A 19,839-nucleotide genomic window follows, 5' to 3' on the forward strand; every position below is an offset into this window, starting at 1 on the left:
GATCTCTCATTTCCTCAACTGCAGCCTCTGATTAAAGCCTTCCTCTCTGGCAATTTTCATTCTCAGTGATTGGCTTTTGGTGTGGGGCACAGCAGCACCTAGACCAGAACCCTGGCATTTTGTTAACAGTCTCTGTAATCTTATTTCTGGGTCCTCAGCTGGAAAGACTCAAAGGTTGGGTGTAACTCAAGGACTGGGGTTTATAAGACACAAGAATTATTGTTATCGGATTAGGATCTCAGGATGGATCCAGCCAAAGGAACAATACCATCTCCTTAGCCCTACATCTTTGTGGCCTCACTCATATCCTCTCTATAAGCAGGGCTTTACAGATGAGACAGAGCATCAGCTAGGGAAAATTGCTTTTGGTCTCCCAAATACCTAAGTTCTAGATTCTTCTCACATCCATAAGTACCTTTTCCTTATGTAGAATACAACAATGCTTCAGCCTAGATTTCAAGGCGCCAGAGTCCGACCCACCCTATCTGCCTGCATCCAGACAGGCTCATGTCCTTACTAAATTCTGCTGTGCCTCCATGGACCTCCTGCCCAGGATGCATTCACTAGCATCTCATGGCAAAACACTGATGCATAAACCAATAGGTTTAATATCTTTTCTTTTTTTCTTTTTTCTTTTTTTCAGAATTGATGACTTGGAAAGGTTTAATATCTTTAATATCTACTACACTTCCTGATGATACCTGTCATTATGTTTGTCAGTTTGTCCTCCGACAAGATTATTTGAATCATACAGCTGTGACTTCAGTAATCATTTAGCACCATATCATTGGCTGTGTCCCATGCTTTAGTGCTGTATTTGCCATTAAACTGTAATTTACATGGGGCGGGGGAGCAACAAAACCAGGGTGCAAGAATATATTTTGTCTCACTGCCTAAGAAAAAAGGCTTCTGCTGCTTCCATAATACAGCTTTGCATTTACGGTTTACATGAGATTCATATGAGAATACGATTACCACCTCTACCACCACCTTTCCTACATGTGAACAAGCCCACCATGGTTCTCTGATGGAGTGTGATTTCTGTTCACGTTTCTCCTCCACTTCCAAACATACTCGGATCATACTGTGGTCAAACAAGCAAATGGAAGCTACCAGGTTGCTCATGCCTTGTCAGCATTTTAAAAAGTTGCATTGCGCCTCATTTCACAATGTGAAATTCGATCACTTTTATGCAACTGTTTTATTGGGGTCTGAAAAGTGCTGTGTATCCCTAAGAAGCTTTCTACGGGCGGGTCTTGTTATATTAGTTGTTGAACAAATCTCCCTAAAAATGTATGCTGTTCTTAATGAAAACTAGATGGCATGCCTTGACGAGGCCAGCAAAATCACTTCAAAAGTAAGGTGCTATGTGAACATTCCTGTATCCTTTCTGAGAATTCCATCTCGAATTAAGGAGGGTTGATTTGCTGGACGTTCTGCTATCAATTTGGGCTCACCTATCGTACTAGCTTGTTGAGACTGTCTTCCCTTTGAATTGCTAGTGTCTCCTAATCATTCTAGGAATGACATGCATTTGTTTGCCCTCCCAATAGCACTCAGAGCCCTGGGAAGGTCCCAGCCCTGTCTGGTCTCCTAGTACCATCCCTCTCCCCAGGAATGAGCCCTCTCTCACTCTGTTTCTGAGTTCCCAGAAGTGCCAGTGCAAACTAGGAATTCACTAAATCTTTATTTAATTTTTTTAAAAGGAAAGATACATCAAAGAAAAAGGGAGTTTTCTTTGGGGTTGCTACTCTCCTGAAATGATCCTGACAGAACGGGCAAAAAGTTCACTTGAAAACAAAACCAGCAGCAACAATTTTAAAACCGTAAGATTTCTTCTCAGAAGAAAGAAACTGAGTCTGGAGGGGACGCAGGTGTGGAAGTGCCTGAGTTCAGAGACAGGTAAGAACGACTGGCCCGAGTTCCATACCTGCCTAACCTGAACCCAGGTACATCATATGCAGAGAGGGGACATTTAGACCTTATTTCTCTCTTTCTCTTCTCTTAATTTTTTTTTTTTTTTTTTCTGAGAGAGGTTCTTGCTTTGTCACTCAGGCTGGAGTGCAGTAGCATGATCACAGCTCACTGCAACCTCAACCTCCCAGGCTCAAGAAATTCTCTTGCCTCAGCCTCCCAAGTAGCAGGACTACAGGCATGCACCACCATACTCAGCTAATTAAAAAAACAAAACCAATTTTTTTGTAGAGTCAGGTCTCCCTGTGTTTCCCAGGCTGGTCTCCAGCTCCTGAGTTCAAGTGATCTTTCTGCCTCGGACTCCCCAGTTGTTGAGATTATGGCCTGAGCCATTGCACACCTCTTTTAAATGATGATGATTTATCTCAGGGAAAACAAAGGAATTATCTTTGTAAGGTAAGGTGAGGCAGATTTTTCTTTATTTGCTTCTTGGCTGTTAAAGTCAATTTTATTTTCTGATTTGCATTAAAATTGCTGCATCCTGTTCTCATCTACAGCTGAGGGTTAAAGGAATGTACTTCCAACCAAGTGCTGAAAATGTGCTCCAAGGACAGAGCCTGGCAAACCTGATCCAGTAAGGCCTTTTCCCTAAGGACATCGCAGAAACTGAGAAGCAAGCCCAAGAATGCCTCACTATGGTTTTCGCCGTGTTCTGTTGAAAGTAATAATCTATTTAAATTCAGAATATCTGACAAAATCATGGAAAAAGTATCGCTCTTAGGGATTCTCCTTTACTGTTCTTTGGGGCAAGTTCTCTGGGGCTGTAACATTCAGGCAACACATGCCGGAAACAGAGCTCTTTTCTATCCTCCATCACTGGTTTCCTTCCACTGGTGTGAATTGGAAGTGATTTCCAATCTGCTGCCCTTTGACTCCCTGAGGGAATCCCTGGCTTTTTCTTTGGGAGAAGTTAACCACATATCAGTTTCCTTGGGTGTCAAGAGCAACATAATGTCGATGCGTGGTTTCTTGGATGTCCTCTATGTCAAAGAAACCCAGAAATTTCTTAACCTGTGTTTATCTGTCATCACTGACACAGACTAAGAACTTTGTTTTCATTTCCAAGGGTATAACCGATTTTGCACGTGGACACCTAGGATGCAGACCCCAACCTAATGCACTGCGTTACCCCGTCATGGCCCTCAGTTCATCTCAGCTTTCAGTCAACCCTCTTCACAGAGGGATGGAGCTGTTTCCATGGATTGGTTGGGAATATTTTCCACTATGCTACTGAGTGCCATCTGGGTGAGCTATATCATCAATTGGCAAACGACAAAGTGTGAACAATGATGTGTAGTTTTGAATCTAAAACCAGAGTGTGCAGTGGGGGTAACTGCTGCTTAACCAGCTTCACATTCAGAAGCCATAACTGCTGTTGCTGCTCCTCACATCATCTGTTTCTATGTGGACTGCCATTTGCCTGATGTTTGCTCAGCACCTGGTAAGCAAAGAGCTTTCAAAAAAGGTAGAAAAGAAAATCAATATCTCTGCCCATTTAAACAGCCTCTCACCATTCAGTGACATTCGCACGGGGCTGGGGAGAAAAGCAGGAAATCAATGCATCTTAGGGACCCAGAGAAGGTATTTGGTTAATTCCTCTAAGCAATCAATGGCATTCAACTAGTTGCTAGCCTGGGTTCAAGTGGCTTAAAGAAAGGATGGTATATACCTGTGTTTGTCTCTTAAAACCTGCATCTCTCCAGCTGAGAGGCAGCAACTTGTTTCTCTGGTATATGCAATTATAAAAATCTCAACAATAGCACCAAATGTAAAATACTTTGTAATGATTATATATCTAATCCTTTCAACAATCTTATAATGTGGTATTATAATTGTGACAGTGTTAAAATATGTCTCTAAGTTCTTTGATATTCTTCTCATCAAGAGGTAGAACCTATGTTCCTCCCTTTGACCTGGGAGAGCATACAACTGATTTATCATGAAATAAGTGATGCTGTGATAAGCAGCACAATTCAAAACTGCAAAATTATGGAACCAGCCCAAATACCCATCAATCAAGGCATGGATAAAGATAATGTGATATACATATAAAATGATAAATATATGTGATACATATATAGATGCATTCCATGGACTACTACCCAGCCAGAAAAAGGAACAAAATAATGGCATTTGCAGCAACCCAGATGGAAATGGAGACCATTATTCTAAGCAAAGTAACTCAGGAATGGAACATCAAACATCATATGTTCTCACTCGTAAGTGGGAGCTAAGCTATGAGGACACAAAGGCATAAAAATGATACTATGGACTTCGGGGACTTAGGGGGAAGGGTGGAAGGGAGGTGAGGGATAAAAGACTACATGTTGGGGATAGCATACAATGCTCGGGTGATGGGTGCACCAAATCTCAGAAATCACCGTTAAAGAACTTATTCATGTAAACAAACACTACCTGTTCCCCCTAAACCTATTGAAATAAATTAAAAAGCCCACAAGTAAACAAATAAAAACCAGACAAGGAAAAGACACACACACACCCTCCCCCCCCAACCCCGCCACACACACACAAAGTGATGCTGTCTGACTTCCAAGAATACGTCAGAAAAAGACATCTTGTGTTTTGACCTAGGGAAAGCCAGTCACCATGTAAGGAAGTCTGACCACCCCGCCACCGAGACTATGGTGCTGGAGATGCTGAGCTTTGGTCCTCTGGTTGGTCCTCAGCTGGCCTCCTAGCCTGTAGCATATGATGGGATATCTTGGACATCCAGCCCTGTTGAGTCTTCAGACAAGCCCAACCCCCACTGCCATCTGACTGCAAGCATATGGCATCCCAAGTGGGAACTGCAAGCCCTTCCCAAATTCTTGAACCACAAAATAGCCAAAAAACTGTTGTTTCCTTCCCTCTCTAGGCTTGGGGGTAACTTGCTACACAGCAATAGTAACCAAACAATTATCCACCATTCTACGAGTGAAGAAACTGAGCCTCACAAACTCTGAGTAACTTGCCCAAAGTCACACAATTTCCAAGTTGCCAGTTTTACACCAGATTTGTTGTCTCAGGTATTGAAACCAATGCCTTTGGCTGTATATGATAATGCCTTTGTAAATAGCTAGTTAATTGCAGGGGAAACCCAACACGACTAAGAGAATTTATAATTAGAAATGAAATATCACTATCTGATGCGCTTGCTTGAAGATCCAGTTGGTGGCAGATCTTCATCCCCGGCCCATACAATAGATGTGTGAGTGAGACGCACTGGTCTCATGGTTCCAGGTCCTCTACTTCTCTCAGAGCAGGAACATTTTCTTCTAGGTGTTGTTCTCCACCCATCACGGCCTCTTCCTATTGGCCCTCACCAGCTTCAACTTTGCCACCAGTTTCTCTGCCCCGAAGTCAGCCATCACCTTTTTTGGAGCAAAGAACATTCATTGGCCATCCATGGCCTTGGACCCATTGCCCCCGATAGGCATCTGGTCTGATCGCTGTCACCACACTGGGAGAGAAGTACTGTTAACTGCACTTTGTGGATGCAGAGAATATGACTTGTGAGCATTATGTGACATGCCCAAGTTAATTGGCAAATTTAAACCCACTGTTTTCCGACTGTCATTGTACCATGCTCATTTCCAGTGTCCTCAATTTACCACATATTTGAAAAATAAATTACAATTCAGTGTGCCTGTGGTACCCGGCAATTTCTCATTCCAGTGACTCTGATGACTCTAGTGAGAGACGTTATTCCTACATCAAGAGGTGCCTGGCCCCCTCCAGGCAAAATTGTTTCCTATGTAAAGACCTTCGCTGGAAATCAGAGTGCCCACGCCACTGCTCTTTCAGATCCCCAGCCTGGAGAGTATCCTGGCAGAAAGGATTCCAGGCACAAGTGTCTTGAGCAGTAACAGCGACAAGTTGTGTCACTTGGGTAAGTTACTTAACCTTTCTGGGGTCTCTGTTTCATCAGGTGTGATGTAAGAGAACGGACCAGATGAATTTAACATGCTGTGAACATCCTGCGAATACACAACTATCTAGATTTGAAGTCATAAATATAGGCGGTGACTTAGAAGGAAGAAATGTATGGAAATAGTAGCAACAGTGAAGACTTACTGAATAACTTCCATGCACTAGCACGGTTCTTAGCCTTTTACACTTATTTAATCCCCGTTACTATTATCATCTCCATTTTACAGATGAGGACACAGGGGCTTGCCTGAGGTCACACAGGTAGAAAGTGGTTGAGGCATAATTTGAACCTTGGCTGTTTGAAGTCGTAAATACATGAAGTGGCCCCAGCAGCTGCTCTCTTAAACTACTTTTTAGTACTGACAAATGAGCAATAATATCCCAGGACAGACACTAATGTCAGAGAAATTCAGAAGGAAGGGGGATGTTTCCAGCCATGAAGATCATCAGGTTGGGAGGTGCCAAGAAACTCATGCTCCCTTGCTGCTCCATGCCTGATGATCACCCTAGATCCATAAGCATTTCCATAGATGTCTCTTGTTTCCTTTGGAGGGAGGAAAGTTACGCTCCAAAACAGGATACAGCATGAAGCATGAGATTCCGCCGAGTCAGTTGCATGCATCTGGAGCACAAGTCATGGTGGCTCTACTTGCTTTTCTTTGTAAATTTTTAATTTGGAAATAATACAAAAATTGGGAAAAGAGTATTTAGAATTCCTACACATTCTTCATTTAGATTTTCTAAATATAACATTTGACCATATTTGCTTTATCATTCTTTCCCCACACATATACATATGACACATGCAAAATCATTTTTTCCGAACTGTTTGAAAGTAAGTGGCAAATGGTATGCTCCCTGAAGTTAAAAAACTTCAATATGTGTTTCTTAGAAACAATCACTGTCTCTTACATAACCACAGTTCAGTTGTGAGCATTGGGAAATTAGCATTGAAACGATACTGTTATCTAATCTATACCTTATTCAAATTTGATCAATTGTCCCATTAACGATTTTTATACTCCCTGCCAAAAAACGACCCAGGATTCAATCCAGGGTGACATGCGTGCTTTTTAGCCAAAGTCCAAAATAGCGTAGGATTCTCTTGGTAGGACAGGCACTTCAAAGACTACATTGCATATATAGTAAAATAAAGGCAGGGTGCATACAACTAAGATTATGAATGTTACAGTGGAACCATCAAGTTTCTAACGGGCCAGCAATGGTGAATGCTATGCACAGTTCAGTTTCTCTGCATCCTTCTAGAGCAGTGGTGTTCAAATTTAAAAGTAGCATCAGAATTCTCTGGAAAGCTTATTAAAACAAAAATTGCCGGGCCCCACTCTGAGTTTGTGATTCAGTAAGTCTGGAGTGGGGTCTTAGAAAATCCTAACCAATTCCCAAGTGACACTGGTGCTGCTGGTTCAGGAGACACAATTTGAGAACTGTTGCCCTAGAGAAACCTGTGCCTGATGGTACCCCACCCAGATCTCAGGTGACGGCTTCATTAGTGACCTCTTCCTTATCAAATCCAGTGCCCTATTTTCAATTTCACTTGGCTCTTTGATAGAGGTGGCTATGGGGCATTTCTCTACTTCTCAGAATCCTCCCATTTCCTCTGAGACACTCCAACTTCCATTAAGGAGGACTGAGAAAATAATATTTGTGTGTGAGGTCCGTTGAGTATGAAATATACAAGCAAGATGTTATTTGTATTAATCAGAAGTACACTTGAACCCAGCCCATGAGCTTAAAGCCATCCCAAGCTAAGTCCACCCTAGATCAGCTGAACTTCAACCAAGTCGTGTAGTAGACATTAATGAGAAGTAACTATCTAATGTTGTGAACACCTGCAAATTTAGTTTGTTCTGAAGACATAGCATTGATGCACAATTTTATAGGATTCTTGTGAAATTAAATAAGTTAACAAATGTAAAGGGTTCAGAACAGTGCTCAGCATGTGATGAGAGGGTTTTGATGATAAAAGAGCCTCTGATGACTTCTGATATCCATATTTCTTATAGTTCCTAGCATCCAAGACCAAAGTCTTAGCCTACAGGTTTGATTTTGACCCAATTACTTTACTTTTCTGAGTTTTAGTTACCATTTATCAAATAAGTTTGCATACTTCTGCCAATCTCAGAGGTTTTTTTTTTTTTTTTTAATACATGAGATAATGGGCATAAAAATACTTTGAGGTATATGAACTACCATTGCTGTCATTATTTTTACCTTCTCTTCAAGAATAAAAGCAATCCTGAGTGGTTCACAGTAGAGAGATCAGTTAGTGCCCCAAGATCTGTTTTACTGGCCTTCAGTCACAGACTGGGTGTTTGGATTTTTATAAATAGCAGAGCTTATCCTGGGAAGGGACTTAAATTGGGTTTTCAAACTTGTAAAATTCAACTTGAGATTCTTTAATTATACTTTGAATTTTCATGAAGTATTCTTTACTTGTCAGGTAGATTGCAGCTGAGAATGGAAAAAGCAGTGAGTTTGCAGATGGAAGATCTGGGTTTAAGAGATGGTTAATGACTCAGGGTCTTCTTGGCTGTGACCTCAAAAGGTAGTTAACTTTTGGTAAAATGAAGGTGATACTCATGAAAGTGTAAACTGTACAGGGTTATTTGAGAATCTAATAATGCCCAACATGCTGCAGATGTGCTGAAACATTCTTTTACATGTTTTTTGGAGGAAGTGTGATTGGCACAGCCCACATGAAGTGTGTTGGAAGAGTCCATCCAACTGAAGCAGGCATGCTGTTTGAGTCAGGAATGCTACCCAAAGATCTATCCATGCCAGTTCTTTGGGTGCCTACCTTTTAACCATTCTCAATCCCCTTCTCCTATTGCTGCTTCTCACTGTGGATGTTAAAATAGCCAGACACCCACCTTCTGACCTGGGAAAGCCATGTGATCTGTTCTCAGCAAGAGCTATAAAGGGGGCATCTGACAGATTTTTTCCCCTTCATGAATGAAGAAAGAGCTCTTTCTCAGCTATGCTTCTGCTTCCTGTCTTCAGAGGCTGGAGTAGGAAGATGTGCTCTTGGGACCTGAAGCAACCATCTTACAACCACAGGGGATGGTTGAGACAATTGCAGATAGCAACCTGGAGCCTGGATTGTTAGCTGCTGGTCCAGCCTTGGACTTGGCCATCTGTAGACTTCCTGTTACATAGGCTGATGGAAGCTTTTATTAGTTGTCATTGTTACTTCTGTTCTTGGCAGCAAAATGATTCTTTTTTTTAAAAAAATTATTTATGTATTTATTTTTGAGACGAAGTCTCATTCTCTTGCCCAGGCTAGAGTGCAGGGGCGCGATCTTGGCTCACTGCAACCTCTGCATCCCAAGTTCAAGCGATTCTCAAGCTTCAGCCTCCTAAATAGTTGGGATTACAGGCATGCACCACCACGCCTGGCTAATTTTTGTATTTTTAGTAGAGACAAGGTTTCACCATATTGGTCAGGCTGGTCTCGAACTCCTGACCTCATGATCTGCCCGCCTTGGCATCCCAAAGTGCTGGAATTACAGGCATGAGCCATGGCACCCGGTAAAGAGTACTTAGCTGATGTACTATCTCACAGTCTCTCTCTCTCATATAGAAAGGAAGATCTGCAGCTGTATTGTCTCACAGGTAGTCATGGCCCTGTGTGGCTACTGAGCACTTGAAATGTGGTAATCTGAATTGATTTGTACTCTAAGTATAAAACACACACTGGTGTTTGAAGACAGCACAGAGAAAATGCAAAATATCTCATTTATAATTTTATATTGATTACATGTTGAAATAATATTTTGGATATATTACATAAATATATTATTAAGTTCTCTCATTTCCTTTACTTTTATTATAAAAATATGGCTAGTTAATATTATGCACACAGTTGTGGTTCACATTGCATTTCTATTAACCAGTACTGTTATAAAAAGACAGATATCAAACTAATGATAATAATGATCACCTCTGGGGTGTGGAGGTGAAAGAGGTGTTTGATAGAGAGGGAGATTTTTTTTTTAATTTTAAGTTGTTTGTTGTAAGATGATTTACAAATATCTTGCTGTCTTCAGTAATTCAAACAATGGAGGAATAGTTTCTTCTGACAAAGACAACAGTAAGCTAAAAACAAAATCAGCTGGCTGAATTTTCCTTCTTTACCTCTTGTCTGAGGATGGAACTTGATTTTCATTAATCCAGAGCTGCAGCACCAGAGATGATTTCAGTCAACTCCTTTGTGATGACAGCTTGGAGGGTACGGTTGAATGTCAGTGTCAATTTGTCAATCATCTGAGAAGCATTCTTGCTGGCGTTGTCCATGGCTGTCATCCTGGCACTCTGCTCACTAATAGTGGACTCCTTCAGAGAGTAGTAGATGATGTCGGCCAGACTGTATTCTTGGTAATTCTGCAGCACATCAGCATCAATATCATCATAGATACTCATGCTCTCAGCACTTGCAATGGTATTAAGGGAAAAGATGGGCTTTTCCTCTGTCTTATAGGAGAAGACAGACCTGAATTGATTAAAGATGGAGCCTTCATCAAATTCATATCTGGAATTTAGTAATTCAAGGGCAATGACTGACGCATCTCCACAAGTAGGGGGCTTTCTTCCCACTTCTTTGAATGCCACTAGAAACTGGTAAGAATGAGCCCTATAAAGTATGCCTCTGATTTTGTCACCAGTTCCAACAGTCATAACTTAACTTCTTTCCCAGCTGCTGTTAGTGTGGCAACCTCACTTTTCATCTGCTTAGCAATGGAGGAATGAAGAGCATCACACAGTCCTTGATCTGAGGACACACCAATAAGGTGTTTCTTCTTGTCTTCAGGCACCTTGATATCAACTTTTTCATACAGAGCCAAAGATCCCAATCCATATATTCGAGCTGGTTTCAGTTCTCTGAAATATATTTTGCTGCTGCTACCATTTTCATAGACTTGGTAATTTTCTGGATGTTTTTGCTGGACTTTAGTCACTTGATAATATCTTTCAAAGTTGCCATATTTCGAACTTGCATCCATTGCGGCTGCAAGGTAGGTCCAGGCTGACAGACCAGAGACGCCGGCGCTGGAGAACACGGTAGCCACAGCTCTGCTGAAGGTCGGTCACTCAGGTCTCAGCCAGAGGGAGATTTCTTTTTTCCTTCATATACTTCTTGAATTTTCTACACTGATCATCTATTTGTATAACAGATTACCTTCTGTGAGTTTTAGGAATATAGGACAAGATCAAAACAAATGAGTTAATGAATGCAAACATGCTTTGCTTTGTTAATTGTTTTTTTAAAAAATTTTCATTTTGTGTAAAAATCTTGCTTATGTAATTTGTCAGTTGTTAAAGATATTCACGTGTTAGCTGAAAGAGTGAAATTTTTAAACTTGGTAACCATCTATTTTGGAACATTATGTGTAATAAGTCTTCAATATGTGTAATAACTCTTTCAATTTAAATATTAGACAATGCACGTGGAGTAACACTCACATAGGGTTTGCTGTGTAGAACTCTATATAAAATGATATTGCTTCTGAGTAATTGGGGACATTTTTATAAGCTTAAAAATTAAAGATGACTTGTAAGGAAATTAATATGTTTTGGGGTTAGCCCATATATAACTAGCAATAGTTATGATAACCCTCTTTTTAGTGGTAGAACACAGCAACTTGTAAAACAGCCCAGACTTATCCAGTCCCTGCCTTTTTTTGTGATGCACTAGTAGTTTTATTTTTCTCCAAAAACCCTCGAGTCATTAAATTTTGGATTTAACATTGATTTACTCCTTTTGAAGGTTTGCCAAATACAAAGATAAATTACTAAGCCTAAGTGATTAAGGGAGAATAATGGTTTGTTTTTAGTCAACACCGTGTTTAGTATTTTAATTATTATTATTTTTAATTAAACAGTCAGTGTGCCATTTCCAACCTGCTAATGGAGCTGGGGAAGAAAATAGCAACCATGTTCTGGAAACCAAAGAACTCTAATTGATCAGGCCAGGCTGCAGGGAGGGAGGAGCACCCACAGGATGTCTTAGCTCTGCTGTTTGCTGTGTTCTGGCAAAGTTTAGATACTAATTGACATTTAATTGAATGCACTGGAGTCTTTGAGTGTAATTTCATGACTGTTGACAACTCCCATGCAGAAACCCAAGTGATTTTGCTTCAGTTTCACCATTTAACTCACGGCTCAGCCACAAGTTGGTAGTGTGTTATTAGCCAAGTAAGTTTTTCATCTGGACATCATCTTCTAGGTCAGTCAAATAGGGCATTAGGTTGGAAAATAATCTCGAAAATCTTTTTCAGCTTTGAACTTGCCTCCTTCTCTCCTCTTCCGTTTACCATAAATAGCACCCTTTCTCACCAAACATTCAGTGTATCAGTAAAGCTGATATTTAAATCTGCAAGTAGTTATCTGCATTACAAATATCCCCACTGATAATAAATATATATTAAATTGTCTATGTATTTTAATATATGTAAAATTGTATATAATTCTATATATGTAATTCTACAATATATAAAATTATGCATAATTTTATAATAATATGTAATTGTATAATATATAATTACATAATATATGTTGGATAATATTTATATATTACATATAAAATATGTAGCATATATATATAAAATACACACACACACACATACATGGGAAGGAAACTCCATTGTGGAAAATGTACACGTAGAATTCCCAAATCCCAAAAACTTTTCTGGGAGAAGTCAGAGAAAAAAATACATAGTTCCAAATCTGTAATGACACTTAAATGCAAAAATGCTTTGTGACTACTGTTTGGAAATTTCACTTTGGTGAATGCATGATGAGCTTGCTTCCTTTTATCGTCTTTGTTCATTTTCCTACCATCCGTAAACTGGAACCCTTTAAAGGAGGAAGTAAGAAATCTTTGCAAGCATTCATTTCATTTCAGTGGGATTGTTCTAGGTGCAGAGACAGACTCAGGATTCAACAAACACAGCCGCTTCGCAAATTTCTTCTCAACATGGGCATCGCGTGCGTGTATAAAAGCATGATTTACTTGGGATTTTTGAGGCAGCAGTAAATAAATTTGGAAGCATTGAATTGTATTAGAAAAACATGACTGAGCATTTAAAGCTTTTTCTCAGTGAAATTAATGGTATGTTTGCTGGCAATCTTTCCCATGCATTAATATGGAAAAAGTGATTTACCAAAAAATGGTAATAGAAACCAGCAAATACCTTAATTTGTTGTATTATCCTGGCCAATTTAAAATTCGAGGAAGCAGAAATGGCACTGGCGGAGACACAGCGGTAGCAGCTGCTCCGCGACTCGTGGAGCGCGGTCTCTGGGAGGAAGCGCCGCGTTGCCATGACAGCGAGCCGGTCCCGGAGCCGCTCTGCCCCAGGGAGGAGAGGGGAAGGGCGGAGAGCTCTCCTTCGTTGGTATTTACGGGGTGGGGGTGGGGCACACGATGCAGCATCTTTCTAAATCTTCGGGGGATACAGTATGTATTCATGTTGGCCCCTGCCTTCAGGAGACTTACAGTTAGGCTGGGCGCCCTCGCAAAATGCATCTGCTTATGTCCTGTGTCCTGAGGACTCGGGGTGAGCCAAAGTTGACACAGCCCCGACCACAGGGAGTTGACTTCTTGGGAGAGATGTGAATACACTGTAATTACAAGGGAGATGCATTTCTCAAAGGAAAGCTGTTGTGCATACATTTGCAGGGGATATGACCTGTTTGTGGTTTCAGGATACCTTCCTTGAGGAAGACTGAATCTGTGAAGGCTGTAGCAGTTAAGGAAGCTTTCTTTGAAGGAATTAGATTTTGAAAAATAAATGATGCTGTTGTAGCTGTGGACTTTTAAGTTAGCCTATTTACCTTGTGTTACTGCATAATTAATAGGAGTTTGGAGTTAGGTCTAGAATTCATCCAGTCTTTTTACATAGATGAAACAGAAGAACGGGAGGGCTGAGAAGACCACAGATATGCTGAAAGGAGTAAGATCACAGTGGAATGAGGCTGGAAGGAGCCCAAAGGGAGGCCACATAGGGACTGAGGGCAGGCAGCCCCACATCCCAGGCAGCTGGGCTCCCCGGACTGGAGATTCTGACAGGAGCCTCCTTCATGCACCCCAGTCCTTCTCTGAGCACGTGTCTCAGGTGGGTACAAATAAATCCTTGGTCTCAGAGTCCCAGAAAAGGGCTTTTTCTTCCCTAGAAAACAAATCCATCATTCGTACGGTTGTAATAAGGTCTTATAAGAACTTGATGAGGTTGGACAAGCAACAGTTCTTGCTGTCCTAAACCACATTCCATCTGACTGCTGTGTTTGTTAAAACAATTTTTAAATTTTGGAATAGTTTTAGATTTACAGAAAAGTTGAAAGTACAGAGTCGCCACACACTCCTTACCCAATTTCCCCTTTTATTAATATATGGTACGTTTCTCACAACTAATGACCTGCTGTTGATATATTATTATTAAAGCCCATATGTTATTCAGATTTAGTTAGTTTTTAACTAATGTCTTATTTCTGCCCTATAATCTCATCTAGGATTCCATGTTACTTTTATTCATCATATTTCCTTAGGTGCTTCTTGGCTGTGACAATTTTCAGACTTTTCTTGCTTTTGATGACTTTGACAGTTTTGAGGAGTACTGTCTCTGACAGCTTTTCAAAGGCATATGCACCTACGTGCTGACGGAAGACTTGATTGCCGTTTGGCCATTTGCTTTTCTAAAGGCTTCTTATCATTTACCTAACCTCTAATCTTGAGGTAGATTGCTTGTTGGCTTTAATTTTTCATCTGTCGCTGTACCCATTGTGGATGGAGGTACTAACCTCTTTTGACTTTGGACTTGATTATGTTGAGTTGTGTTGGCCAGTGGCACAGGGGCAGAAGTGACAGTGGGGACCCATGACTAAGCCTAGCCCTTAAGAGGACTCCTGTGATTCCACTTGACCTCTTTTGCTTCTGTCATTGCAGTGAGGAATATGCATGAGCTAGGCCACTGGTGGCCTGAGAAGAATGTATCTGGGCTAGCCCACTGGTTGCTTGAGAAGAACATGCCTGGAATAGCCCACTGGTGGATTGAGAAGAACATACCTGGGCTAGCCCACTGATGGCTTGAGAAGAACATACCTGGGCTAGCCCACTGGTGGCTTGAGAAGAACATGTCTGGGCTAGCCCACTGGTGGCTTGAGAAGAACATGCCCGGGCTAGCCCACTGGTGGCTTGAGAAGAACATGCCCGGGCTAGCCCACTGGTGGCTTGAGAAGAACATGTCTGGGCTAGCCCACTGGTGGCTTGAGAAGAACATGTCTGGGCTAGCCCACTGGTGGCTTGAGAAGAACATGTCTGGGCTAGCCCACTGGTGGCTTGAGAAGAACATGCCTGGGCTAGCCCACTGGTGGCTTGAGAAGAACATGCCTGGGCTAGCCCACTGGTGGTTTGAGAAGAACATGTCTGGGATAGCCCACTGGCAGCTTAAGAAGAACACGCCTGGGATAGCCCACTAGTATTTGAGAAAGATGAGAAGCACGTGGAGCACAACCACTTTCTGCTGAGCCTCATCTAGATCAGTTCACCCAGTCCGCCTCTAGATGAATGGACAATAACCAATTATTGTTGTTTTTAGCCTCTGAGCTTTGGAGACACTTGTGACACTTGTTATATAGCAATAGTTAATTGAGATATCACCTACCATTGAATAGATGGAAGGCTTTATAAAAACTTTAAAAAAATATTTGGTATTAAAAAATATTTCTTTGGAAACATGTAATCAAGGTGACCTCATGCCCCATTGGGTTATTTTAGTGTCTGTCATGAGAGAACATCTTTCTCATTGAAAATATGAGCTGCCTCATCTCTGAGACAAAAGGACAATGTCTTTTGCTGTTTACAAACTATGTAGTGATTTGTGAAAAATCAAAATTAAGCAGCTTATAAATGTTATCATTCACTTATTCATCTCTTAACAGCTATTTATCTAGTACCTAATATGTGCTGGGTGTTCTGCTTGGTGCTGAGCACATAGAGTGAGTCAAAGTGGACACAGCCTGGACCCAAAGGGAACTGACTTCTTGGGAGGGATGTGAATGACACTGCAATTACAAGGGAGATGAATTTCTCAAAGGAAAGCTGTTGTGCATGCATTTGTGGGGGATCTGACCTGTTTGTGGTCTCAGGAAATCTTCTTTGAGGAAGGCTGACCTGAATTCTGCAGCCAAGAGGAATTGTCTGGGCAGAAGAGGGGGGCCTTCTATGCAAAGAGGAGAGCACACTGTGCAGCAGGGAGAAGCATGGTGGCCTTGTGACCTGCACAAAGCCTGGTAGGGCTGGACATCGGGATGAGGAGGGGCCTGTGAGGGGAGGGGCCTGTGAGGCAGTAGGGGGTCTGTCTTCTGGCAGCCCAATATTTTAGCACCCTGATTATTTGGGACATCCCCATTTCCTTCTGCAGACACTGAAGTAGAGGAATAAACCCTTCTCCGTGCACTATGGGAGCTTGCTTTTTAAGCGTGTCAGGCCCAGACATGTTCTTCTCAAGCCACCAGTAGGCTAGCCCAGGCATGTTCTTCTCAAGCCTTCAGTCGGCTAGCCCAGGCATGCTCTTCTCAAGCCATCAGTGGGCTAGCCCAGGCATGTTCTTCTCAAGCCACCATTGAGTTAGCCCAGGTATGCTCTTCTCAGGATACCAGTGGGCTAGCTCAGATATGGTCTTCTCAAGCCATTAGTGGGCTAGCCAAGGCATGTTCTTCTCAAGCAACCAGTGGGCTAGCCCAGGTCTGTTCTTCTCAGGCCACCAGTGGCCTAGCTCATGCATATTCCTCTCACTGCAATGACAGAAGTAAAAGAGGTCAAGTGGAATCACAGGAGTCCTCTTAAGGGCTAGGCTTAGTCATGGGTGCCCACTGTCACTTCTGCCCCTGTGCCTGTAACTCGGGAGGGGCAAGAAGGTACGTGTTGCTAGAGACTTCCACAGGGGCTAGCTGAGCATTCAGCAGTAGGGGGAGTATTTGGGTGGTGGAATCTGGCAGCAGGAAGAGGGTGATGAGGACCAAGGTGGTTTGGGGTCTGCAGGGGTGTCCTAAGTTGATGGTTCTTATGGCAGAGCCTTGGCTACTCATCTCTAAATCAGTCTGGTTCCCATCTTCCCAAGCTGATTCTGTAAGAGATGTCCTTCTAATAAATTCATTTTCTGTATGAGTTACCCAGATTCTACTTCTGTTGTTAAACCGAAGAACCCTAATAAGAATAGACAGGTAGATGCCAGATCATGCCAGCTCTTCCAGGTCATGTTAAAGAACATGGCTGCTTGCCTAAGAGACCTAAAGGTCCATACAGAGGTATTGGAGAGGGGAGGTGACTCATTTTGGAGCCAGCAGTTGTAGCCTGGTGTCATTTGAGTTTCTCCAGAAGATCCTAAGACAAGAACTTGAGTATCATTTATCTAGGAGGTGATCCCAAAAAGCACTGATGGGAGAAAAGGCAGCCAATACAAGGTGTGTTATCAGGCCAGTTACTACTGTGCATAACTAGGGGTCAATCCCATTGGGAAATTCTGGGAACAGAACATGTCTCGGAGTCATCCCATGTGAGGGAGGAGGGACCTGGACTTTTTATCCACCAGCTCCCATCAATCATTGGTTGAGGGTTTCTCTGGTGGGGAGCATTCCCTACCCAGAACTTCCAATCTGCCCTGAACAAGGGCCAAGTGGGAACTGCCTCAGGTGAAGGTTGCAGGTACTGGCAGCTGGAAATCACAGAATCTCTGCACCCAGAAATAGTCAGGCCTGAGGACAGTGGGTGGGACACAAGAGTGTCAGTTCACCTGGATAAAACACTAGCTGGCCTTTACACCTTATAAACTAAAAATGATACCTTAGGCTGGAGGCTGTAGAAAAGAAACAGCAATGAGTGCCCTGTGCTGCCCATGGAAAACTGAGCAACTGAAAAAAGATATAACAAAGCTTTAGTTACTTTCTGTTTAGTCCCTATTTATAGTTTGTTTCTGCTTCAGAGGGAAGTTTAAAATATGCAGAACTTGGTTTTGCAGTTCAGTAGACTGAGGTTAGAACCTTGGCTCCGCATTAACAGCTTTGTAATCTTGGGCATGTTATTTAACCTCCTGTTCCTGGAAGTACCAATTATGTTAGTTTGCTAGGGCTGTGAGAACAGGTGGCTATAAATAACAGAAATGTATTTGCCCACAGTTCTGGAGGATAGAAGTCCGAGGTCACAGTGATGGCTTATTTTGTTCCCTCTGAGGCCCCTCTCCTTGGCTTGCAGATGGTTGTCTTCTTCCTGTGTCCTCACATGGTCATCCCTCTGTGTGTGTCTGTGTCCTAATCTCCTCTTCTTATAAGGACACTATTTGCTATGGTCTAAATGTCCCTCAAAATTCTTATGTTGTAACTGAATTCTCATTATGGTGGTATTAAGAAGTAAGGCCTTGGCCAGGTGTGGTGGCTCATGCCTGTAATCCCAGGACTTTGGGAGGCGGAGGTGGGTGGATCACCTGAGGTCAGGAGTTCAACACCAGCCTGGACAACATGATGAAACCCTGTCTCTACTAATAATACAAAAATTTTCAGGGCATGGTGGTGTGCGCCTGTAATGACAGCTACTAGGGAAGCTGAGGCAGGAGAATCACCTGAACCCAGGAGGCGGACGTTGCAGTAAGCTGAGATCACGCCACTGCATTCCAATCTAGGCAACAAAATGAACTCTGTCTTAACAAAAAGTAAAAATAATAAAGAAGTGGGGCCTTTTGGAAAGTGATTAAGTCATGAAGGCTCCACTTTAATGAATAAAGTAATGTCCTATAAAAGAAGCATCAGAGAGGGTTCACCTTTCTTGTCCTTCCGTCACTTTTACCATGTGAGGATACAGTGCTCCTCCCTTCTGGAAGACACAGCAACAAGATGCAATCTTGGAAGGAGAGACTGGGCTCCTCACAGACCACGTAACTGCTGGCCTTGATCTTAGACCCACCAGCCTCCAGAACTGTGAGAAATACATTTCTGTTCTTTATAAATTATTCAGTCAATGGTATTTTGTTATAGCAGCACAAATGAACCAAGACACAAGTCACATGGAATTAGGGCTCACCCATGTGACATGGCCTAACATTAATTACGTCTTCAAAGGCCTATATCCAAATACAGTCTCGTTCTGAGGAAGGGGGGTTGGGCCTGCAGCATATGAATTTTAGGGGGGCACAATTTATCCCATAACACCAATGAAATGGCTTACTTATCAAGATTGATGTCTTACTCATCAATACTCCCTTCAAGACCCTTACCTCCATGTGCCTACCAACACAAAGTAAACAAACTTTTCATAAACTTTTCCAGTCCCAACAGTTCCCTAACTTTTAAGACCAACTTCAAAATCACCCAGCTCATAAAACCATTCTCCATTAAGGCAATGTTCTCTCTTACTGCAGTAAGTCTGATAAGCTTTGCTTGATCAACAGGTTTCTTTTGTGGTCTTCGGAGAGTAGATAAGATTGAATAAAATGATGAATGAGGACTCTGTTACAGTACCTGGCATTTAGTGGTGTTTAACCAATGTTAGTTTTCTTCCCTAACATTGGTTAAACACCACTAAATGCCAGGTACTGTAACAGAGTCATATATCACAAGAGAGAAAATTTTCAGAGCATGAAGAATAATTTTTATTTTTCTTCCTTTGTCATGCCCAATTGACAAAACAATCTCACTTCAAAAACCTGCTGTCTCTCTGTTTTGTCTGAATAAATCTATGCCTGATACAAGTCAGCAGTTTCTAGATTGTTTTCAACTCTTTTTCATAGTCTTGGAATGTTGGAATCTATTAGAGGTTAGTGAGAGGTTTTTTCATGTGTAATATAATTCTGTGGAAGATGGCAGTTGGTGGGAATCTTGGAGACTCTAGCAGTTGAGTGTGCATTATGGAATCAACTACTGTTATGT

The 19,839-nt window shown here is 41.9% G+C and overlaps 1 protein-coding gene and 1 pseudogene across 1 annotated transcript in view; both read right to left on the reverse strand.

Moving 5' to 3' along the window:
• The window catches only part of PCSK2 (proprotein convertase subtilisin/kexin type 2), a 252,707-nt gene that overhangs the window by 141,945 nt on the left and 90,923 nt on the right, over nt 1-19,839 (reverse strand). The gene's annotated exons all lie outside the window — the stretch shown is intronic.
• On the reverse strand, nt 9,947-10,906 carry LOC105732625 (ATP synthase subunit gamma, mitochondrial-like; annotated as a pseudogene).

The sequence above is a fragment of the Aotus nancymaae genome, unplaced genomic scaffold (assembly GCF_030222135.1).
Source record: "Aotus nancymaae isolate 86718 unplaced genomic scaffold, 86718_ANA_hifiasm-v0.15.2.pri h1tg000001l, whole genome shotgun sequence".
Lineage (NCBI taxonomy): Eukaryota > Metazoa > Chordata > Mammalia > Primates > Aotidae > Aotus > Aotus nancymaae.